This window comes from Sminthopsis crassicaudata, chromosome 3, assembly GCF_048593235.1.
Source record: "Sminthopsis crassicaudata isolate SCR6 chromosome 3, ASM4859323v1, whole genome shotgun sequence".
NCBI classification, from domain to species: Eukaryota; Metazoa; Chordata; class Mammalia; order Dasyuromorphia; family Dasyuridae; genus Sminthopsis; species Sminthopsis crassicaudata.
In genome coordinates this window covers 362,723,415-362,732,632 of record NC_133619.1, presented here as the reverse complement: position 1 = coordinate 362,732,632, position 9,218 = coordinate 362,723,415, and the positions used below count along the sequence as shown (strand labels likewise).

The 9,218-nt window shown below is 43.6% G+C and overlaps 1 pseudogene; it reads left to right on the top strand.

Annotated features, from left to right (window-relative positions):
- The first annotated feature begins 2,901 nt into the window (after nucleotides 1–2,901).
- LOC141562130 (homeodomain-interacting protein kinase 1 pseudogene) lies at nucleotides 2,902–5,641 on the top strand (annotated as a pseudogene).
- The last annotated feature ends 3,577 nt before the right edge of the window (nucleotides 5,642–9,218 follow it).

Below are 9,218 nucleotides of genomic sequence, written 5' to 3'. Positions count from 1 at the left end.
TCCTGCTCCACCCAGATTCCTTCTCCCTCTAGAAACATCCCCCACTAATTAAACTTTCTATAGAGTTCAGCTGACACTAATCAAACTTTCTCTAGAGCTGAGGTAATGTTAACTACCACTAATTAAACTTTCTATACATGTTAAGTACCACTCATCAAACTTTGTATAGAGTTGAACTGAAGCCGATTCAAACCCAAACTTCCCTTTTATTTCCATAGCCCCCAAGGCCTGAATTCTAATCATAAAGCTAAGTACTCTGGTTGAACCACCTGGAAAAACTCCTAATCCCTTCTTGGGAGCTCCTGTCTGCTAAGAGACTCGATTTCTTTGTGATTTTTAAGAAAAAAAATCTCCTATTTCTTTGCCTCAGAAGTAAGAGTGAATTATTTCACTAGACTTGAGCCTTGCCTCAAACACCATAAGCCTGGGATCCCCAACAATCCTAAGTACTTGAGCTCTTAGTTGCCTGCTCAGATGGATGTGCTTCCAATCAGGAGTCTTTTCTTAATTCCTAGATTTGGATCATCCTTGAGCACTAATCACCTTTCCAGGGACATCTGAATCCCCAGTCTTGCCTTAGTTATACTAGCCGGAACAACAGGCCCAGGGCCTGGTGGGCTGCTGTAGTTCTGTGGAAGCAATGTTCATGTGAGCAAATACTAGTTCTGGAAATGTTAATTTGTTTATTCATTTTACCCAGCAAGCACACATTAAGCACCTACTGTATGTAGAGCACTATGCTAGATATGGAGAGATATAGACATTTTATTTTATTTTATTTTATTTTTCCTGAGACTGGGATTAAATGACTTGCCCAGGGTTGCACAGCTAGAAAGTGTTAAGTGTCTGAGACCAGATTTGGATTCAGGGTTGGTGTTCTATCCACTGTGCCACCTAGCTGCCCCGACATATATATTTTAGATAACACTTTATAAAAAATGATTTGGTCTTCATGAAGATTTTAGTCTTGTAGCTGGGGCAAAGGCAAGGAAAGGGAAAAGTTAAGGATGTGTCTAGAAGTGAAATTTTACTTGGGATGAAATGCCACGTGGTGGAAGATTTTTGGAGCAGAAGACTGACATAAATAAGAATCTACTAACATGATATGAAGGATAAATACGAGAAAGTGGGCAGTGGTAGAAAAACATGTTAGGTGGCCATTGTAAGGTCAATGTTGCTGGAGAGGGTTGGTAGAATCAAAAATTCAGAAAGCACATTAAGGATAGAAGGAAAATTGGGGATGAAGATAAATCCTTGAGCTCCGCCTTTAATAAAGAAATTTGTCCTTAAATAAATAATGTTAAATAAATAAATAAGTAAATAAAGTGATAAATTAAGTAATAAAGGTGCCATCACCTTTATTAGGCAATAAGTTCCTTGAGGGCATAATTCCTGTTCTGTTCCTGTCCTTGAGGAGCTTACCTTTAGAATGGTAGAAGCTGCTTGTCTCAAAGGCCTGTGGGAAATATAACTGAGACAAAGAGTGTCTTTACCTGGAAATAGTCTTAGCTGGACATACCCTTACAAAATGCCAATACCTGAGAGCTAGAATGAACCTCAGAGATCATTTAGTCCAGGACTTCTTAACCTGGGGTGCCTAAATTTGTTTTCAAAAGACATTTGGATTATTATAATTCAAGACAGTTGATCTCCTTTGTAAGCCTATTTCTTTGCTTTTATGCATTTGAAAACATGAGTGAAAGACCGGGTTCATAGACTTCCCCAGATTTTTCACAGAAGCGTATGCCATCAAAAGGGTGAGAATCCTTGTGAGAATCTAGTCCAACTCTTTTGTTTCATAGGAGAGGAAAAAGAAAAGTCCCTCGGATAAGGTCATACCTTTAATAAGTGTCAGAGAAAGGACTTGGGTCCATTAAGGGGAATAAGCAGAGGACCTTATACCTTGTAGGTATTCAGTAAAAGCCAAATTGAATTGAATATAAACTGAGGTGGCATTTGCAAATGGGATAGGAGCACAGAACCACAAGGCCTAGATGAATTAAAGAGAACTAAAAATGAAAGGTTTAAAACTTTTTAAAGCCATGAGACCCGACTTTGTGCCATGACTAAATGGCAAAGGTGGGTTCCCTAGCTAGTTAATGAATCAGAACAAAAAGAATGCCAACAGTGAATCCTGAGGGAAGGGTAGAAAGGGCTAGATAAAACCACTGGGGATAGAGTTTGGGCAACAAAAAGGATCTGTCTAAAGAAGACCAAGAAGTAAAAGCTCCAGGATGGAAAAGAAAAATAAAGGTTTGTAAAACAGGAAATATAATGAGATACCTATGAAAATCTTTAAATGAGTGTTAGATCATACTTCTATAACTCTTTAGATTACAAAGGACCTGTGTCTCCACAGCTCCATGGTTAGGATTATTCCTAGGTGCTACATCGGTTGTCTGGTACTTAACAATTCTCTAGCTCATTGAATTCAAAGTTCACACCTGTAAAGAGTTGACACCTGTCAAGGAGTTGACACCTGTCAGGGAGTTGACACCTGTGAAGGAGTTGACACCTGTCAAGGAGTTTGCTCATTGGTTCTTCAAGGAGTTCCCACAAGCCCATGGATTCTCTGGGAGGATATAAGGAGCCAACATTGAGTGGGGAAGTCAGTCTGGATTGGGTCAAGGAGAAGATCTGGACTTGAATTCCTGGCTGCATTTTCAGATCATTGAATTGAAACTAAAAGCTCCAGAAGCTCCCCAAGAGGTCTGCTCCCAGGAAACCATTTGCAATTTGGAGGAAACACAACATCAGAATAGATTAAGATCTTCTTAAATCCTTTTTGATTAGAGAAATACAAATGGATAAAGATTTCAGATATCATTTCACACCTAGCAGACTGGCTACAATGACAGAAAGAGAGAAGAGAAAGAGAGAAGAGACAGAGACAGAGAGAGAGCACCAGTACAAGGGTGTGCTAGAAGCTTCCACAATGTCCCCGATTCAAATGGACAGGCAGACAGTCTCATCGAGTGCCTTCTGCAGTGCAAAGAAACGGAAAACAGAGCCTTCTGGCTGGGACATTTCAGGACGGAGCAGCAACAAAAAGTATCCTACTCCCAGCAAGAACCTCTCAGCCACACAAGGACAAGAAAACTCCTCTCAGCAGGTGACAAGGTTCAACCTCCCCTCTTATGACCAGAGCCTCCTTCTGCCAGCTCCCACAGTGGAGCATGTCGTGGTCATGGCTGCTGACAGCACCGGGGGTGCTGCCACCTCATCCTTCCCGAGCAGTCAGACCCTCACTCACAGAGGCCACGTTTCTTGGCTGGAGCCCTATCACAAATGTGGATTGAAGAGAAAAAGTGAGGAGGTGGACAGCAGTGGTAAAGGGCAGATCACAGAAGAACATCCTCCTCTCATGCAGCAGAACAGGACTGTGGTGGGTGCCGCTGCCACGACCACCACCATGACCACCAAGACCAGCAGTTCCAGCAGAGAAGGGGATTACCAGCTGGTCCAGCATGAAATCCTTTACTCCATGACCAACAGTTACCAAGTCCTAGAGTTCTTGGGCCGGGGGACATTCGGGCAGGTGGCCAAGTGCTGGAAGCGGAGTACCAAGGAAATTGTCGCCATTAAGATCTTGAAAAACCATCCTGCCTATGCCCGACAGGGCCAGATTGAGGTGAACATCCTTTCCCTCCTGAACAGGGACGATGCTGACGAATCCAATGTTGTCCGTTTTTATGAGTGCTTCCAGCACCAGAATCACACCTGCCTGGTGTTTGAGATGCTGGAACAGAACCTGTATGATTTCCTAAAGCAGAACAAGTTTCGTCCACTGCAGCTCAAGTACATCCGGCCCATCCTACAGCAGGTGGCCACAGCTCTGAGGAAGCTCAAGAACCTTGGCCTGATCCACACGGACCTAAAGCCAGAAAACATCATGCTGGTGGATCCTGTGCAGCAGCCATACCGCCTCAAGGTCATTGACTTTGGCTCTGCCACTCAGGTATCCAAAGCTGTGTGCTCCTCCTACATACAGACACGCTACTACAGGGCTCCTGAAATCATTCTTGGACTGCCGTTTTGGGAGGCTATTGATATGTGGTCCTTGGGCTGTGTGATAGCGGAGTTGTTTCTGGGCTGGCCTCTCTACGCCGGGGCTTCAGAATATGAGCAGATTTGTTACATTTCACAAACACAAGGCCTCCCGGCAGAATACCTTCTGAGTGCAGGAACAAAAACAAGCATGTTTTTCAACAGAGATCCTCGTTTGGGTTACCCACTGTGGAGACTAAAGACACCAGAGGAGCATGAGTGGGAAACAGGAATCAAATCAAGAGACACCCGCAAGTACATATTCAACTGTTTAGATGACATGGCCCAGGTGAATATGTCTACAGACTTAGAGGGAACGGATATGTGGGCAGAAAAAGCAGATAGAAGAGAGTTCATTGATTTGTTGAAGAAGATGCTGACAATTGATGCAGATAAGAGAGCTACTCCATGGAAAACCCTCAACCACCCATTTGTGACAATGACTCATCTTTTGGATTTCCCACCCAGCAATCATGTTTTGTCATGCTTTCAGAACATGGAGATCTGCCGAAGGACAGGGCACATGGATGATCCAGTGAAACAGATCAAGAACCCTTTGACCACCCATTTTGCCCCCAACACAAGCACAAATCTAACCATGACCTTCAGCAACCAGCTCAATCCCGGGCACGGTGTCGCCAGTGTTTTGGCGTCCAGTTCTACTGCAGCAGCAGCTACACACTCTCTGGCTGATTCGGATGTCCCCCTGCTGAATTACCCGTCTGCCCTGTATCCATCAGGGGCAGCACCTGTGGCAGGAGTTGCCCAGCAGAGTGTCTCCTTGCAGCCTGGAACTACTGCCATTTGCACTCAGACTGATCCATTCCTGCAGACTTTCGTCGTGCGTCCCCCTGCTTTTCAAACTGGACTCCAGGCATCTGCTCAGCATTCTGGATTCCCTGGGAGGATGGAGAATGCTGTGCCAATGGTACCCCAGGCGCCTGCTGCTCAGCCATTACAGATCCAGTCAGGAGTCCTCAGTCAGGGAAGCTGTCCACCACTCATGGCAGCAACTCTCCATCCTCAAGCAGCCATCATCACACCACAGCAGGTGGTGCCCTTTACTCTGAGCTGTGCACCTAGCCGGCCGGCGCTGGTTGGACACACTGCCACTGTCCTGCAGGTCTGGCCTGGAGGAACCCAGCAGATCCTCTTACCTTCAACAGGGCAGCAGTTCCCTGGGGTGGCTCTACACAATTGTGTTCAGCCTACTGAGGTCATTCCCCAGGCCATGGGGATTGGCCAGCAGCTGGGAGACTGGAGGAATGGGCACTCAGGTGGCAGCCAGTACAGTAGCCTTATGCAGCAGCCCTCTCTGCTGACAAACCACGTGACTCTGGCCACGGCTCAGCCCCTCAACGTTGGAGCAGCTCATGTTGTCAGGCAGCAGCAGTCAAGTGCCCTCTCCTCCAAGAACAAGCAGCCGGCCCCAGCTCAGGCCCAGACTGTCTCTACATTAGATGTCTCACCTACTCAAGTCTCCTCACTGATGGGGAGCAGCTCACTCTGTACCAACTCTTCCTATAGTCCCCCGGTCCCTGTGCAAGATCAGACTGTCATCATCCCACCTAGTAACAATCCTAACACTCTATGAGGCAAAGCTAGAACATTCATTTGTGGGCTTTCTTTTGTTATTTGCTTGCCTTTCATTTTTGGTTCTCTTTAATTCATCTAGGCCTTGTGGTTCTGTGCTCCTATCCCATTTGCAAATGCCACCTCAGTTTATATTCAATTCAATTTGGCTTTTACTGAATACCTACAAGGTATAAGGTCCTCTGCTTATTCCCCTTAATGGACCCAAGTCCTTTCTCTGACACTTATTAAGGGTATGACCTTATCCGAGGGACTTTTCTTTTTCCTCTCCTATGAAACAAAAGAGTTGGACTAGATTCTCACAAGGATTCTCACCCTTTTGATGGCATACGCTTCTGTGAAAAATCTGGGGAAGTCTATGAACCCGGTCTTTCACTCATGTTTTCAAAAGCATAAAAGCAAAGAAATAGGCTTACAAAGGAGATCAACTGTCTTGAATGATAATAATCCAAATGTCTTTTGAAAACAAATTTAGGCACCCCAGGTTAAGAACTCCTGGACTAAATGATCTCGGGGGTTCATTCTAGCTCTCAGGTATTGGCATTTTGTAAGGGTATGTCCAGCTAAGACTATTTCCAGCTAAAGACACTCTTTGTCTCAGTTATATTTCCCACAGGCCTTTGAGACAAGCAGCTTCTACCATTCTAAAGGTAAGCTCCTCAAGGACAGGAACAGAACAGGAATTATGCCCTCAAGGAACTTATTGCTTAATAAAGGTGATGGCACCTTTATTACTTAATTTATCACTTAATTTACTTAATTATTTATTTGACTTTATTATTACTTTATTTACTTAAGGACAAATTTCTTTATTAAAGGCGGAGCTGAAGGATTTATCTTCATCCCCAATTTTCCTTCTATCCTTAAGGTGCTTTCTGAATATTTGATTCTCCCAACCCTCTCCAGCTACATTGACATTACAATGGCCACCTAACATGTTTTTCTACCACTGCCCACTTTCTCGAATTTATCCTTCATATCATGTTAGTAGATTCTTATTTATGTCAGTCTTCTGCTCCAAAAATCTTCCACCACTTGGCATTTCATCCCAAGTAAAATTTCACTTCTAGACACATCCTTAATTTTTCCCATTCCTTGCCTTTGCCCCAGCTACAAGACTGTACACTTCATGAAGACCAAATCATTTTTTACAAAGTGTTATCTAAAATGTCTATATCTCTCCATATCTAGCATAGTGCTCTACATACATTAGATGCTTAATGTGTGCTTGCTGGGTAAAACGAATAAAGAAATTAACGTTTCCAGATCTAGTATTGGCTCACATGAATATTGCTTCCACAGAACTACAGCAGCCCACCAGGCCCTGGGCCACTTGTTCAGGCTAGTAGAGCTAAGGCAAGACTGGGGCCTCATGGGCCTGGAAAAGTGATCAGTGCTCAAGGATGATCCAAATCTGGCGATTAAGAAAAGGCTCCTGATTGGAAGCACATCCATCTATCTGAGCAGGCAAGGAAGAGCTCAATTACTTAGTATTCGGTTTTTTCTTTGCCTCTGTCAGCCAGCAGTCCTGTTTTTAGTAGTCTTGCTGGGTTCCAAATTAACAAATACCAAGTGTAACCTTGTAAGGAATGTGACCCCCAAGTGTGCTTTTACATGACATCATGATTTATACATAGCCATTGAATTCTCTCTCATATTGCTGTCCATCCCCCAAAAGCTTCTCAGCTGATGGAAGAGTGAGTTATAATCCTTTAGAGAGTCAGATGCTTGAGACTTATCATAATTCAAACCCAAACACAATTTTTGAACTTGTTTCTAGCCTAGTGCCCAGTAACATCCCCCAGTGTAAATAAGGAATGTTTTCTTTGGGGGGGGTGTGGTCTCTTCCAATGTGATTCACTTTGGGGGACCTCTTTCTAAGCTCCTCATGCTTTCTTTCTTAAACTTTCCCATGTTTCTTTGGGAATCTTCAAGGTATCTTCTCAAGCAATACAATTCAGAAAATCCCTTCGGGTTCATTCCTAGTAGTCTCATGATAACAAGTAGGAGACCCAACTGCCTATTGTGATAAAAGTGATCCTGACCTAATATGGAAATAGGTATGGAACAATTGCACATGTTTAATATGTATATATATGAGATTGCTTGCTGTCTAAAAGGTTGAGGGAAGCGAAGGGAAAAAACTTGGAATACAAAGTTTTGCAAGGGAGAATGTTGAAAACTGTGCATATATTTAAAATAAGAGCTAAAAGAAGATCATGACCAAAACTAAACTTCATATTTTTTGTTCCCAAACTTTGTCTGATTCAAATTTCCCTATTACTAAGAAGAGTAATACTATTCCATCAGTGGTAGCTCCAACTCTTCACTCTTTAAATTTGTCCCTAAACATATCCAATCTATTGCTAAGTTCCTATCCATTTCGACTTTGGCAACATTTCCAAGGAAGCCCTCTACTATGCTTCAGGACTGATGCCATCTTGATGCATGAGTCCATCATCTCTTTGCTTAGACTATTACAATGGCCTCTGGCTGAAGTTTCACCTCACCTCAGTACATCCCCCACTCAGCTATCAAAATGATCTTCCTAAAACACAAGAATGACCACGTCAATACCCTATTCACTCAATTCTCATGAGTCCTTATTATCTTCAGGACCAAATATCAAATTCTGTCTGAGCTCTAAAATCCTTAATATTTTGGCCCTTTATTTCCTTTCTCGTGAAAGAAACTATTTTACTATTATATTTATAACCAAATTTGAATTTGGGATTGAGGCTTTTCTCCTTTATTCCCTATTTTAGATCCCATCTGTGAAGGAGAAAACCAACTAGAGTTGTCTGCATGGAGCTTTATTCAGGTTGCTGGAGAGAGCAGAATCTCCTGATCAAACTGATGAGAGTTAGGTAAGGGGCACCTAGATGAAATGAGGATTGGGGTCTACTGGCAGTTTGGGGGTACGGAGGCAAATAGAGCTCCCCTGCAACCCCTTTGGATTCGGTGCTAGGATACAGAGATAAATGAGGTCTAGTGCCATTGGAAGAGTCCTCTGGAAAAGAATTTACAGACCAGAATACCTAGATTAATAAAAGAGGGTTTTTGGGGGGCGTGGAATTAAGGTTATAGGGAGAAAGACGCCAGGGCTGGCTCCGGGCAGACAGGAACCCTTGTCATAGCTGGAGTGTGCAATGTTTGGGGCTCCTGAAAAGAGTGGATTCCAGTTTCCCTCTTTCTATAATGAGGGGCTTTTGGTAATCTTGAAAAGAGCCAGTAGGTGGAGGGCTCCTGGCTGGTTTTGGCCAGGGTTAGAATTTGAATAGAATTGAATGGGTTTTTAGATAAGGAACTGTTGGTGCTGGGGGTGGGGGGTGGGAAACCTGAGCCAATCATTAGAGTGGTGGCTATGATAGCCTATGTTAGCTCAGATCCAGTGGGGGCTGGGAAAGACTGGATATCTCCCATTGACATTCATGGTGGCTGGGAATTAGCAAGGAGTCTTAACCCACCTCATTTCCCCCCCTCAAACAGTTAAAAGTTAAATTAAATTTAAAAAAGATTTGGGGCAGGGTTGAAGATATTCTCCAAGGATCTTCAGAGTAGCGGGATCCCTTCTCTAA